Below are 15,360 nucleotides of genomic sequence, written 5' to 3'. Positions count from 1 at the left end.
TACTCAGCGTTGTACAAAATGGTGTTATAAATTTACGAATATTATCCAGTATTACACATTTTAATTAACTCATATTTTCCTGTAACTCTCTGAATGCATTATACTATTTGTTTAAATTGGGTCAGAGAGTGTGTGTGTGTGTGTGTGTGTGTGTGTGTGTGTGTGTGTGTGTGTGTGTGTGTGTGTGTGTGTGTGTGTGTGTGTGTGTGTGTGTGTGTGTGTGTGTGTGTGTGACTACACACTATACGTTATAAGTATTATTAGACAATACTTTTTTTGCTGCGTCTTACTCCAAAAATGTTGTAGCTGCGTTGATTCATGAATAATGATGATGAATGATACGTAGCCTGCAAGTTAGTTCAGGCAGCATACACTCGAGAGGTTACATGCATGCTCATTACTATGTGGCTGTATACAGCGTCATGCAAGACCCATACGTCATTCATTGACGTGGCAATCAGCTGTCCAATTGGGCGGGTTATTTAAGCTCACCTAAGTTTGCATTCCTTCCGCTTGTGTGTTATGGTTGTTGTCATGCGGCGTTTGCTCCCACCACCACCCCAGCACCACCAGTGGGCTCTGCTATTGGTTCTGTTCTGTTTCCATGGGGTGTTGTTATTATATATCTATCTCCCTGCTCTTAATGGTTAATGATGGTTGTCTACTAAATTGTGCTGAGCAGGGAGAAAAATGTAGCAGAGCCTGAACGCCAAGATAAAATATTACCTCGACACTTGTATTCTCATTCTATAATATTGGTTCAATCTAATCGGTCTATAATGGTTCAATCTATTCGTGAGTTATCTGACTGAATCAGTTGTTGTTGTAGCAGTAGTGACATTATTGCCGTGGGAGGAGAACACAGGACAGTATGATGATACAGATGGAGAAGGAGGAGAACACAGGACAGTATGATGATACAGAAAGAGGAAGAGGAGGAGGAGAACACAGGACAGTATGATGATACAGAAGACAGGCTAATGCAGTGACAGTAGAGGAACACACTGCCCACCCAGAGGAAACACTCTCCTACCCATAGACAGGACATGACAAGAGCTCTACCCACAAACACTCGGAATAAATACAGCGGCCTATCTGCAAGCTCTCTTTCTGTCTTTCTCTCTTCTTTCTTTTTGACTCTCTCTGCAGTATGTGTATTTCTGATGACTCTCTCTCTGACTCTCCATCTCTCTCTCTATTAGGGCATTAACGAATAGTGATTTATGGTATTCGAATTATTCGACCCAAAAGTATTCGAATAGTCGATTATTCGGTTTGATTATAAAAAAATAAAATAAAACTTTATTATTATTATTATTTTTTTTCAATGGCATTGATGACTTGACTCAAGGAATGCGAGTTGACGTCACACCAGAGCTCACAGCTGCGTGTCTGCTCTAGAAAAGCCACAAAAAAAAAAAAAAAAAAAATTCGAAAGAATAGTCGAATAGTGGTGTGATAGAATTTTTTTTTTTCGAATAGTCGAATAGTGGTGTGATAGTCGAATAGTCGGTTTGATATTCGAATATTCGACTATTCTGTGAATGCCCTACTCTCTATATATATATATGTCTCTGACTCTCTATATGCTTGTATGTCTCTCCACTCAGACTCTGTATCACACCCTCTATCACTTTCTATCGTGAAGCCGAACACGCACACACACACACACACACACACACACACACACACACACACACACACACGCACACACACGCACACACACACACACACACAGCACCCAGGAGGAGGAGTCCTCCTGATGTGTTGGGATGGTGTATAATTACATGGCATGGGACTGCTTTAATCAATCACTTTTAGGGAGGAGGGAGGGGAAGAGAGGGAGGAGGAAGTAAAGGAACTGATGGAGGTAATGCGCTGTAGGGATGACCCAGTGTACCCACCCCCACCCACCCCATCATCTGGCTGATACCACTGCCTGACTGGCTAGTTGGATGACTGTCTGACTGTAAGACTAGCGCTGGCTGTATGACTATCTGTCTGTCTGCCTGACTGACTAGTTGGCTATCTCATAGCTGGTTGACTAGCTGTCTGTCTAACTGACTAATTGGATGAATGCCTGACTAGCTTGTCTGTCTGTCTGTCTGTCTGTCTGTCTGTCTAATTGGGACTGGACTGACTGACTGACTGGTTGTCTGGCAGGCTAGCTAGCTGATTGGCTAACTGACTGGCTAACTGACTGGCTAGCGGAATGGCTAGCTGATTGGCCGACTGTCTGTCTGTCTGTCTGGCTTGCTGGCTGTCAGCCAAGGGCCTGCTGATCCATGTTGGTTAAACGTGCATTAATCTGAGTTTGGCAGGGTAATCAACAACCTAACTCAACTGTGAAATTGAATTCGGCGGTGGAACATCGCAGGGCCAGTTTTATGCTAAAGCTGCAGAAAGAGAAAGTGCTGCAACATCAATTTGTCACCCAGAGCTGCTGCTGTACCATGCTCACGCACGCTTAGCTGTGTGTGTGTGTGTGTGTGTGTGTGTGTGTGTGTGTGTGTGTGTGGCCAATTCCCCATGCTGTCTACTGTTACATCCCAACCAGCTCACAACAACGGCAGGGGAAAAAAAGAAGGATTTAGTTCAGCGGTGTGAGTGGATTGAATGAGAGAAAGAGAAGAGAAGGCTTTTTTTTTTTACAAGGTCCATGAGCCAAGAAGAATAGTGGACCCATAAGGGTTCCATTTGTACACTGTTGCAGTTAAATGAACACTGAGGATTTTACTGTTAGTTTTACCACGGTTCTCCGTTTACTACTCACTATGGGATATCAGCGCCCTCAGGCGATGAGACAGAGCAACACACACGCTCCCGGTGCCAATACTGATTGGCTAAGGGTATGTCACGAGTCCGGAAGACCCGGGAGTATAAAGCTCCCTCGTGACGTAGGCTCTCCCTCTTTTCTCCACTCTGCAAGCGAATGCGCAGAAATTCACACACAACAAAGCAAGAAATTTTCAACTTTAACCCAATGCGGGAATACGGAGTATATCCCCACGGGAAAATCCTTGCAAATAAGTTTTCTCCCGGAACTTATTATTAAGTATTTATTTATTTACCTATCCTCTCAGTTTTCCTTATTTCTTGGTCTGTTCTGGAAAAGCCGGTTAGCTGAAAAAGCCGGTTAGCTGCTAACACCGGTTAGCAGCTACTAGCTCATTCATTCATTCAGTGGCTAGGCTATTACTAGCAGCTACTAGGCTACGCTACTGGCTAGGCTTTAGCCTGTTGTTTTCCCAGACCGAGGACCAAGATGGAACCACCGAGGAGTTGCGGGGTCCCGGAATGCGACCCCCTCATCGCCGCAGACGACCCCCACCGCGTCTTCTTCCACTGCTTGGGGGTCGATCACGCGTTCTGCGCCAGGACCCACCCGGGTGAGACAGATGCGTGCCCTAACTGCACGAGGTTAACCGTTTCTCAACTTGACGCTCGGCTCGTCAGGGCTAGGACCCTGATCGGCTGGACTAGACGAGATAACGGTGAGACCGCCATCGCCACCGGACCGGGGACCCCAGTCGGGCAGCACGAGCGGCCCCCCGGCTCATGGGACCCCCACCGGTGCCGATGCCAAGACTAGAGCGTCAAGCGTCCACGACGCTGACGCCACCTCCCGCCGCTGCTGCTGCGATGGGGGCTTGTCCCCACCGCAGCATGCTAGCAGCGGCCCTCCCTCCCCCCTGCCAGCGAGGAGTCTTCACGATGACGACATGGCGGAGGACGGGGAAGATTTCCTGGAGCTCCCGTCGTACCAGGACACCCAGGAGGTGTCCACGACGAGCCCCGGACGGGGAGAACCTCCCGCAGCCACCGAGGAAGAGATCCTCGAACCTGTGGCGGCTGGTTTCAACGAATGGCTAGCCTCACTAAGCAACAGGTTGTTAGCAGCGCTGTTCTAGCTTAGCTTGCTAGGACAACACCAGCTCGTTAGCCTCTTCAGAGCCGGCGTCTGTACCACGAAGAACGAGGCTACAATCGGGTGCTTTGAGACGCATAAAGGGTTTTCATAAGAGTATGTTGAACTGTTTATGCTGTTTCCACTGTTCTGTGTTTTATTCTGTTCCATTAAAATTTCCCAAAATACACAAGCACACTATCCAGCCCCGGTCAGGAGGTCACGACGCTAGGGGTCCCTGGGGGTCCCCGGGCGTCGATGCCCTCCTCTATAAGCCCATTGTGCCTATCAGGCCTGCCTTCACAGCATGATAGACAATAATGGGATACTTCTCTGCCTGTTTTCGACAACTGTCGGGGTGCATCGATGCATAGGGATCACTAGGTGGTCCCCGTGTTGATAACCACCCCTTATAAGCCCAAAGCGCTTGGAAAGTCCCTTGGTGACTTTCCAAACGCTGCTGGGATGAATACTGTGCATGATATGAACAAGACAAAGGTAATAAACCCATTGCTAATTCTATATGCCAGTGTACATGGGTCACGCCAAAAATTTTCCAATTCTACCATCCATCCGGCAGAGGGCACCAGAGGCCCACTGTGGGAAGGAAGGTTTGCAAGATGGCGGCGCGGGTCGAAGGTCACCCCAATATTTACAACCTGCCAAGCACCGTGTCACGCCAGCCTCTGGAGGGCGACAGAGTGCTTCCTTCGGTGGAGGTGGCTCCGTCGCTTCCTTTAGCCAGGCCAAGAAGCCTAGACAAGATGGCGACGGACTTTGTAAACACAAGGGAGCAGCGTGGAATGCTTCCGTACTCAGTCACGTGACCCCCACGCTTGCACGGGCCCCGTGGGTTAGGTGTCGACGTCACCTGTTTCCATGGAAACGGATGTCAACGTCTCTTCACTCTTGGTGAGTTAGCCGTGACTATTACTAGCTATGGTATGCTAGGTTGGCATAGCCTCCAGTCAGGATGCTGTTGTTTTCACTTAGTGGCTGACTAGCCTCACTAACATCGACACAGTTAAAGAGCAGTGTTGTTTTGGTGCAGTGCTTAGACAGTCCCCTAAAACAACACGTGGTGGCCATAGCTCTCCTTCGTTCTTGGTTAGCCAAACAACTACAGGTAGCAGCTAAAGGCTAAAGGCGACCTGTAGCTAGGCTAGACTAGACCAGGCTAAGCTAGTTAGCCCTTTGTCTACACTACCACGATGGAGGCTCAGGTTCACTGGGTGCCTTGAGACAATTAAACATAAAGGGTTTTCATAAGAGTATGTTAAACTGTTTATGTTGTTTTACACTGTCTTTGTGCTTTATTTTGTTGCATTAAAAATGTACTAAAATACACAAGCACATTATCCAGCCCCGGCCAGGAGGTCACGACGCTAGGGGTCCCAGGGGGTCCCTGGGCGTCGAAGGCCTCCTCTATGAGCCCATAGAGTCAGGCTGATGTTGTTTCACTTAGCGGCTGACTAGCCTCACTAACATCGACACAGTTAAAGAGCAGTGTTGTTTTGGTGCAGCGCTTAGCCAGTCCCCTAAAACAACGCTGCGGTGGGCATAGCTCTCCTTCGTTCTTGGTTAGCCAAACAGCTACAGGTAGCAGCTAAAGGCTAAAAGCGACCTGTAGCTAGGCTAGACTAGACCAGGCTAAGCTTACAAACTAAGCTAGTTAGCCCTTTGTCTACACTACCACGATGGAGGCTCAGGTTCATTGAGTGCTTTGAGACACACATAAAGGGTTTTCATAAGAGTATGTTAAACTTTTTATGTTGTTTTACACTGTCTCTGTGCTTTATTTTGTTCCTTTAAAAATGTCTTAAAATACACAAGCACGTAATCCGGCCCCGGTCAGGAGGTCACGACGCTAGGGGTCCCAGGGGGTCCCTGGGCGTCGATGGCCTCCTCTATGAGCCCTTTGTGCCTGACAGGCCTGTTTCACAGCATGGCAGACACTAACGGTCTCTAATGGACGCCACAGTACGAGTCCGCTGGACCACGTGGCGACGTCATCGGTCCCCGTGGAAATGTGCACGTTGCCCACGGGACTGATAACAGCAGCGCCCCCTCCCGACTCGCTCGCTCGGTGAGCAGCTTTTGGGAGGGTTGCAATCCGAATCTGTTTTTATCCCAGTACATCAGCGTTGCACTGTGTTTACTGGTTAAGCTCAGTACGGCAGTGACACACTGTGGTTGTACTGGCCAGGCTCCCCTGAACAACAACAACACATTGTGGTTGAACTGGTGTGTTTTCCACATGCCTTGTGTTACTTCCTATGTCAGACGAGTGTGTCTCTCTCATGCGGAAGATAAAAGCAGCCACGACTCTAAGAGAGAAGGTTCTCTCTCTCTCTCTTGAGCATGAGCGTTACCAGAGAAATATCTACGAATCAGAACCGACTGGGTTTCTGTTCAAAGCTTTTTCTGGTGAGAAAAAGGGGGGGGGGGCGTACGGCCCTTTCTGAATCTGAAGGGCCTCAACAAGTATCCATTTCTTGGTTGACGACCGTAAAAGCTGTTGCAAAACGGTACATCAGGGGCACTGATGGGCGGGCATCAACCTCTAGGTTGCTTGCCTCCACGTTCCAGTCTGGCTTCCACACAGAGAATTCCTGCACTTCGGCTACAAAGGGGAGTGTACGAGTACACGGTTTTTCCCTTTGGTATGTCATTGAGCCTGCGAGTGCTCGTGCAGTGTACCAATGCGGCCATAGCTCCACTGCGGCGACAGGGGATCGGTCTGTCGACTTAACTTCGACGACTGGTTAATTGCTGGCTCAGAGGAGGAGGTGGCACGGCACACGGCCGTGGCCCTCTCCCACCTGACGTCGCTATGTTCACAATCAACGTCCAGAAGAGCGTTCTGGTTCCATCTCAGCGGACCACCTTCTGGGGGATCTCGCTGGACTCGAACACGCTCAGAACGCGGCTGTCCAAGGGCAGGTTAGACAGCGTCTTAGCTTGTGTGAGGTCTTTTCGCGTAGGGCGTCAAGTCACTTACAAACTAAGCATGCAGGCGGTGAGTCTCATGGCTTCAGTCATTCACCTAATCCGCTTGGGCAGGTTCTACATGAGACCTGTATAGAGGTGGCAGCGGGCTCTTCGGATCCCACTCACCTCAGGCTTTCAGCAAGTGGTGGTGTTTCCAGGGTGTCGTGGAGACACTCGGATCGTGGTCGCAGGTGGCTTTTCTGTCCCAGGGGGTCAGTATAGGCGCTGTGATATCACAGAAGGTCATCACCACGGACGCCAGCCTCACAGGGTTTTTCCTCGCTCTCAAACAGTTCGGTGCTCGGTTTCCGGGTTGTTCTATCTCAATCAGAACATACAACACCGCGACCATGTGCTATGTCAACAAGCAGGAAGGTTTGGCCTCCCTGGTGTTGGACGGATTGGCGTGCGAGATGGCGCTGTGATGCGACTCACGTCTCGCGTCCATTCAGGCGTTCCAGGTGCCGAGCCTCCTGAACGAACTGCTTTATGCTTTCCCACCAATAGAGCTGATCCTCCCCATGTGGGGGAGGGTCAGGCTCCGAGGGTTGTTGATGTTGCTGGTGGCCCCAGCATGGGACACGTAGAGGTCAGGAGATAAGCTCCTCTCCTTCACGACGTGCCTTGGGCCCTCCTTGTCGGCAGGGACTTGCTGCGGCAGGGAGGGGGGACGCCCTCAGGACCTAGACCTATGGGTCTGGCCCATGAGAGGGTGAATTTGAGCTCGTGTGGCCTTCCCCCTGACGTGATGGCTACCATCCAGGGCGCAAGGGCCGTGTCCACGAGGAATGCTTACGAGGTCAGATGGGGGTTGGAACAGTCACCAGTGGTGGTGGCTTTCCAGGCCTCGATGTGTAGCATTCTTACTTCTGCAGGGAAGGCTAAATCAGGGTTTATCCTTCTCGACGGTGAAAGTGTATTTGGCTGCCATTTCGGCTTGCCACCTAGGTTTCGACGATGGCAAGACGGTGGGTCAGCATAACTTCGTGCGCCGATTTATGAACGGCGCCAGAAGGGCTAGACCGGTCAACAGGCCACTGTTCCCAGTCTGGGAGTTGACGGTGGTGCTGGAGGCACTGTGCCGTCACCCGTTCGAGCCTTTTGAGTCTATGGACCTGAAGGTCATTAGTCTAAAAACGGTCCTTTTGGTGGCCCTGTCCACGGCTAAACGGGTCAGTGACTTGCATGCGCTCTCGGTGAGCCCGGAGTGCATGAATTTTCTGAACAACGACAGGAAGGTTTTGCTAAACCAAACCTGGCGTTCGTTACAAAGACCGGGGTGGTGGCCCCAGATCCGGTTGAATTGGTGGCTTTTCATCCGCCTCCCTTCGCTTCGGCGGAGGACAGGCGGTTACATTGCCTCTGCCCGGTGAGAGCTTGAAGCTCTATTGCCAGAGGACGGCGGCCAGTCGCTCATCGACACAACTCTTTGTCTCTTTTGGCGTGGGGGTTCAGAGGAAGGCGGTCACCAAAGCGACGCTTTCTAGATGGATCCGTGATGCCATTAAGCTGGCTTATGTGTGTAGTGGTGTCCCTGTCCCGGGGGGTCTGAGGGCCCACTCTACTAGAGGCATGGCTACGTCCTGGGCTCTCTACAAGGGAGCTTCGATCCAGGAGATTTGTGCGGCTGCAAATTGGTCGTCGCCGTCGACTTTTGCGGCCTTTTACAGTCTGGACGTGGCGGCGTCATCAATGGCGCACGCTGTCCTGGGTGTGGCTGCTGCCTCCAGGTCAGTGGAGGATAGGGAGTAGGCTTGGGGCCTTTTCTCCATATCTTCCGACTTCCTCTTTAGGTTTCCTTGGGACCAGCAGGGCTGTGTCTTGGGGATAGGGCCCTGCTCCTCATTATTATGAGGCGGACTGTGTCTGCCTGTTAGTAAATAGGGCAGACTCTAGAGTCTGTCAGGGCCTACTCTTGTTATCTATCCCGCACCCCAGCCCGGTGGGCTGGGGGGGCGCCCAGGGGCCGTGAGGTCGTGGACCTATGGCCTGGGGGTCTTAGGTCACGTCCGGGGGGGACGTGACCTAGGAGCTGAGGGGCGTGCGGGGTTGTCAGGGTTGTGTGGCTCATTACCTCAAGGGGGGTTTATGAATCCCATAGTGAGTAGTAAACGGAGAACCGTGGTAAAACTAGAGGTTACGAATGTAACCCCGGTTTTAGTAGGTTCGGAGTTTACTACTCACCAGACACCCCTTTCTGTGCGCATTTGGCATGCAGAGAGGAGAATGTTAAGAGGAAGAGCCTACGTCACGAGGGAGCTTTATACTCCCGGGTCTTCCGGACTCGTGACATACCCTTAGCCAATCAGTATTGGCACCGGGAGCGTGTGTGTTGCTCTGTCTCATCGCCTGAGGGCGCTGATATCCCATAGTGAGTAGTAAACTCCGAACCTACTAAAACCGGGGTTACATTCGTAACCTCTAGTTTTTATTCCTACCCCAATAAAGCCTTGCAATGCAGATTAGGGAGTGCTGTTTCCTGAGCTGTGGTCTGTTTCTCACACACTTCCTTTTGTAGGAAACGACTGAACGACAACACCTTGAGCTTGTAGATCTTGCTACTTTTGCAATTTTTTTATTTTAATCCTGAAAAGTAACACACACACACACACTCACACACACACACACACACACACACACACACACACACACACACACACACACACACACACACACACACACACACACACACACACACACACACACACACACACACACACACACACACACACACACACACACACACACACACACACACAACACACACACACATTACAGCCCGACCGATGTATCGTTCTGGCCTACCGGTATATATGACTTTTTTGACGCTATCACATCATCAACTGCAAACTAAAATGGGCAGAGTATATTATACACAAGAAACATAGTTCTCTCTAGGGGGCACGGTGGCACAGTCGGTAGTGCTGTCGCCTCACAGCTAGAAGGTCCTGGGTTCGATTCCCGCAGGGGACGTTATGGGTGCTGGGGGCGTGTTCTCTCCGCGTCATCAGTGCCCATACCCTAGGTGGGGTTGGCGAAAGGGCCTTTCTGTTTGGAGTTTGCATGTTCTCCCCGTGTCTCCTAGGGTAGGTACCCTCACAAAAACATGCAGTAATCCTGGTCACTATACTGCCTCCCCCTGGCCAGCCGGGGCGCCTGATGGAGGGGAAGGGAACTGGTTGGAATAACGTGTTCCTTCCACGCGCTACGTCCAACCAGGGAAACTCTCCCCTGTCAGGTGATAAGAAGGTCAGTTGGCTCTCATGCATTGAAGGAGGCATGAGCTCGGCCCTGGCCTCCCTAGGTTGGCAGAGGGAAGGTAGTGCCCAGGATTACATAGACAATTGGCACTGGGTGTAAAAAATAGGGTTACAAAATAGCGGGATAAAAAAAAAAAAGAAAAAAAAGAAACATAGTTCTCATTTTGTTTTAACCCCCTAGCATTGTTAGTGAGGAGCTCTACCTCAATGCGATCCAGGTTTGGATAAAGGGTAAAGGTTGAATAAATATTCCTATCATATGTATATATTTTTTTCTTTTTTTATTGCCCTAAATATGATTAAATATGATGATATAAGAGAGGTATTTATTAGTAAAATGTCTTCTATTTGTGCTGATTTCCTTGCGTTAGATGATTATGAAAAACTCGAGATGGAAAAGAGCATTTGTTGTGGCAAATTTAATATGTCAAGCTTGGGAGAGAAGACAGAACATAATTCTGAGCTGTAAAGGAATGTATTATGTGAATACAAACATGTTGTAATCGTATGGTGTCTTATAAACCCATGAGGGTTGGGGCACTTAGTGTGAAGGACACGAAAATAAAATTATCAATCAATCAAAAAAATACAAGTGGGAGATAATTGTACTTCCTCTTAGCAATTAGCACTTTCCCTTTTCCCTCAAGGATATGAAATGAGGAGAGGAGACTTTCTTTGTCCGGCAATCCCAGCTGGCAGATTCGGCAGCGAATACACACTATCTTTTAATGATTCTAATAATCGGTTCAGGAAAATAAAAGAAGACATATCACACTTAGTATTTTTTCTGCCTTGTTTTTCGATGTGCACAGTACTACATCATTTAACTGAGTTCTCTAAAGAGCACAGAGTAAGTTCCTGACTGAAACTTACTCTCTGCTCTTTAAATAGCTCAACAAAAATATATTGCAGATTGAAAAACTAAAGATCAGCAAACAATGTATGAGATGTCTTATTTGATTTTCCTGAGGGAAAAAAACGTTGCTTATTTAGAAGCTTGTCCACCCGGCTCTGATTGACTTCAATGCATTCAATCAAACTTCCGTCTCCAGTTTTCCTCTCAGTGCGTCTACTACGGCGCATGCTATTGGGTAAATCGTCTGTCCTCTCCTTATATATTATATCCTTGCTTTCCCTTCCCTATTGGGCCTTCCTCTCTGCATGTACTGTACATTTCCTTTACTTTTCAATGGTAGAAATCATCCTTTGCTCAAGAACAAACTCCTGCAGAATGAGACTCATTTTGTGAGAAAAATGACCCCCTAGTGTGCACCTCCAATCCTGCTGGTCTTGCATTCTCCATAACTGTTGCTGGAAGTGAGCGTATGCATGTGTGTGTGCGTGTGCTTGCGTGCGTGTGTGTGTGTGTGTGTGTGTGTGTGTGTGTGTGTGTGTGTGTGTGTGTGTGGGGGGTACATTTCTCCTGAGTAGCTATTTACTGAGGCGTGCAGGTTAAATGGTTTTTCATCAAGGCACCCTGGGATCTGCATCAGCAAGCCCCGCTCGCCTCGCCACTGTTCCCGACTACAGCTGGCCGTGTGTGAAGGAGGAGGGAGAGTGGACCGGTGTGACGGCAGTACATACTACTGTATTATGGTCCTGTAATGACACACCGCGATAGGAAAGCTTTGAAAATATGCCATTAAGGAAAGTAAAAGGGACCTTTCATACAGTCAGTAGGGTTATATTGAATTGACTGGCTGGCTGAGCCTTTGTTCTCTCTTATATTTTTATGTACATATTCTGTCATATATGTGGTAATGGAGTGGTTCACTATCCATTTCGCACCAAGCCCAGATTCCTAATGAAGAGTGTATTGTGTATTTTGGCTAGTTTGAGATCCTAAGGCTGCTGTATATCAAGAGTAAAAGGAGAACAGTGATATGGGACATGTAACAAGGATGGATTATCAAATTTAAGTGGAACACAAACTCTGGTCATAGGCTCCAACGGTAGCCTACTGTACTGCACGAACTTAAAGACGATTCTTCCACCTTAATCCCATTGTTCTGATTTGAGGAGGCATGTGAGGCATTGTTCACAAAGAAGAATGGGATTTATGTAGAGAATTGGCAATGTTTTCCTTTAATGTCACAGTCTAAAGCATTTAAAACCATCCACCTTAATGTATATACACATTACTATATCTGCTGCTATTTTAACTGCATAGCTGACCCGTTTCCTTCTTTCTTTCTATATATCTCTATTGTTTTCCCCTTTCTTGAAAACTGCGCCTGTGACAATACATTTGAAGTTGAAGTTAACCATTAAACCCCAGGATCCATATTCTGAGGGAAAACTTTCGCAGAAAATAGCCGATCTACATCGGCTATTTTCCAGCGAAGATATTTAATGCGGGGCGAAAACAGAAAAGACACTAGCGTATAGCCCTGAGGGACTCCGCTCAACCATATGGGGTTCAATTGGTTAAAGGCATTGATGAATGGAGAGCTTTGTTTGTGGCTGATTTTCATTGACTGTATGGTATGGTTTCTCTGTGACCTCCAGGCTCCAGTAGCTGCCGGTACTGCTCCACTGAAGCATACATGTCACAGGCATGTGATAGGGCTGTGAACGCCGCAGAGTGCTTTCCAAGTACCAATACACGTATTACACTCATATACGTATATGAGCTTTGCACGCACAAAGGGAGATCATACTGTACATGCATACATACATACATACATACATACATACATACATACATACATACATACATACATACATACATACTAGGGGTGTGCCGAATTTCACCAAACGATACGATACGATATTTGGCTCACAACTTCGATACGATACGCACTTTTTTTATTATGAAAAATATATGGGGGAGAAAAAAAGCAAATGCAAACAAATAATTCTGTTTTTGCATTATTCAGATGTGCGAACTTGTAGCTTTTCAGCTACAATAGCTGTTTTGAATCCAAATAGGGCAATAGTGTGACACCTGACCCGAAAAAAAAACATGTTGTCACCCTTTTCACCTCGGGGCTGTTTGCATGCCTGATTATTATTATGTAAAAAAAAAAAAAAAAAAAAATTAAAACAATATTTTTTTTTCTTCAAAACGATACATATCGTCACGAAACGTATCGCGATATATCGCGGGACGATATATCGGCACACCCCTAATACAACATACATACATACATACATACATACATACATACATACTGTACATACATACAACTATGTTTCAAACTATACAAAACATACACATATATGTGTGTATTCTATATTTTCGCGATTATGAGTATAGATGGGTTTCCGCGCGACCGTCATCAAAGAGCAGAGTCCGCAATCTGCGCATGCGCGGGGGAGAACGAACCGGAAGCGCCATTCACTCTATTGTTATTTTCGGGATTAGATAGGCATAATGCTGCTATTATAGGCATAATAGGCATAATGCTGCTATTATATACAAACAGATCCAACTTCCGACAAATCATTTTTATTGAGTAAAGAAGATATTACAAACTGCATCATTCTAATCTACTTTCATTAAACCTGGTGAAGACCATTTATTTTATGGGTAATAGGGTATAGGATATTTTTTAGGGTAATAGCGCCCTCTACAGGCTCATCTCCGCCACTGCGCGCGCATCATCCTCTCATGTTTACAAACAGGAACCCATCTATAGGATTCGACGAAGAGATCAAATTAGATTAGATCAAACAATATCATACAGTATACGGACTGCCAACTTCCTATTACAGTATATCTCCACAAATTATTGTCCTTGTACGATAGGCTATGTACTGTATGTATGTATGTGTGACATGTATATATTTTTCTGCTCTATGGGACCTCTCTCTCTCTCTCTCTCTCCTCTCTCTCTCTCTCTCTCTCTCTCCTCTCTCTCTCTCTCTCTCTCTCTCTCTCTCTCTCTCTCTCCTCTCTCATCTCTCTCTCTCTCTCTCTCTCTCTCTCTCTCTCTCTCTCTCTTCTCTCTCTCTCTCTCCTCTCTCTCTCTCTCTCTCCTCTCTCTTCTCTCTCTCTCTCTCTCTCTCTCTCTCTCTCTCTCTTGTCTTCTTAACCGCCCCCCTTCTTTCTCTCTCTATTCCACCCATATATCTTCTCTCTCATCGCCCTATCTTGTCTCATTTTCTCGGTGCCTCTTTCTCTCTCTCTCTCTCTCTCTCTCTCTCTCCGTCTCTCTAGTTCTTTGTGTCTGTGTCTCTCGCCCTCTCTCTCTCTCTCAGGGCTATCTTCTTCATGGTCAGTGTGTTGTAGCGTTAATTGATCAGTGCTCAGAGAGAGGGACAGCCGTACCGGGGTAATGTTGGATGAGCTAGAGCCTGCCTCCACCGGGGGAGACTAGATTAGCAAGCTGACACCATCTATCTACTGGGCAGGCCGGCCAGACAGCCAGAGAATGATGAGAGCAAGGGTGGAGAGAGAGAGAGGGAAAGAGAGAGAGAGAGAGAGAGAGGGAAAGAGAGCGAGAGAGAGAGAGAGAGAGAGAGAGAGAGAGAGAGAGAGAGAGAGAGAGAGAGAGAGAGAGAGCAAAATAGTAAGAAACATAGAAGAAAGATGGAGGTGAAGGAAAGAGAGGAGTGAGACAGACAGACAGACAGAGAAAGAGAGAAACCAACAGAGAGTCCCAGAGAGACAGAGACAGTACAGTAGTGGATGACAGAGTGTGGGGGAATTGGAGATCTTCTCTCTACTGGTTATCCAGGTTTGCCAGTGACCTCAGTACTGGTAAATCACTGGTCTTATATTGTCTTTTCATCACCAGCAACAGATGAGAAAAAAACGGGTTAAAGAACTGCACTAAAAATTGACCTTTGGTGTCCTTGAGCCACAAGCATACACAGACTATAAGAGTGTGATATATCCAGTGAAGGACAGGACCAGACGAGCATGCATTAAAACTAGTGCTACTGTATGTTATTGACGTGTTAACGCATGACCGAATTGACATTGTTCATATTTTTATCGATGTCACTCAAAACATTACGTTTACCCCCGAACCTCTGAATGATATCATATTTTAGTCTGGACAGAGCCGAACCGAACTTCATTTAGGCATTATTAGTGGACTTCTGCACCTGCCTTTTGATGTTAACAGTGTCATACACTGTATGACACTGTTAACACATTGATGCCAAAAACGGTCCGGACCGTTTTTGAGGGTCCAAACGAGAAGTGCCGAAAACGGTCCGGACCGTTTTTGACCCAATTCTTTTTTATACATG

General features: G+C 47.5%; 1 protein-coding gene across 3 annotated transcripts in view; it reads right to left on the bottom strand.

Moving 5' to 3' along the window:
- The window catches only part of pak5 (p21 protein (Cdc42/Rac)-activated kinase 5), a 134,711-nt gene that overhangs the window by 28,003 nt on the left and 91,348 nt on the right, over positions 1-15,360 (bottom strand). The window lies entirely within an intron of this gene.

Source organism: Gymnoscopelus braueri (genome assembly GCF_963280865.1).
Source record: "Gymnoscopelus braueri genome assembly, chromosome: 16".
NCBI lineage: Eukaryota > Metazoa > Chordata > Actinopteri > Myctophiformes > Myctophidae > Gymnoscopelus > Gymnoscopelus braueri.
This window is presented reverse-complemented; position numbering and strand designations above follow the sequence as displayed.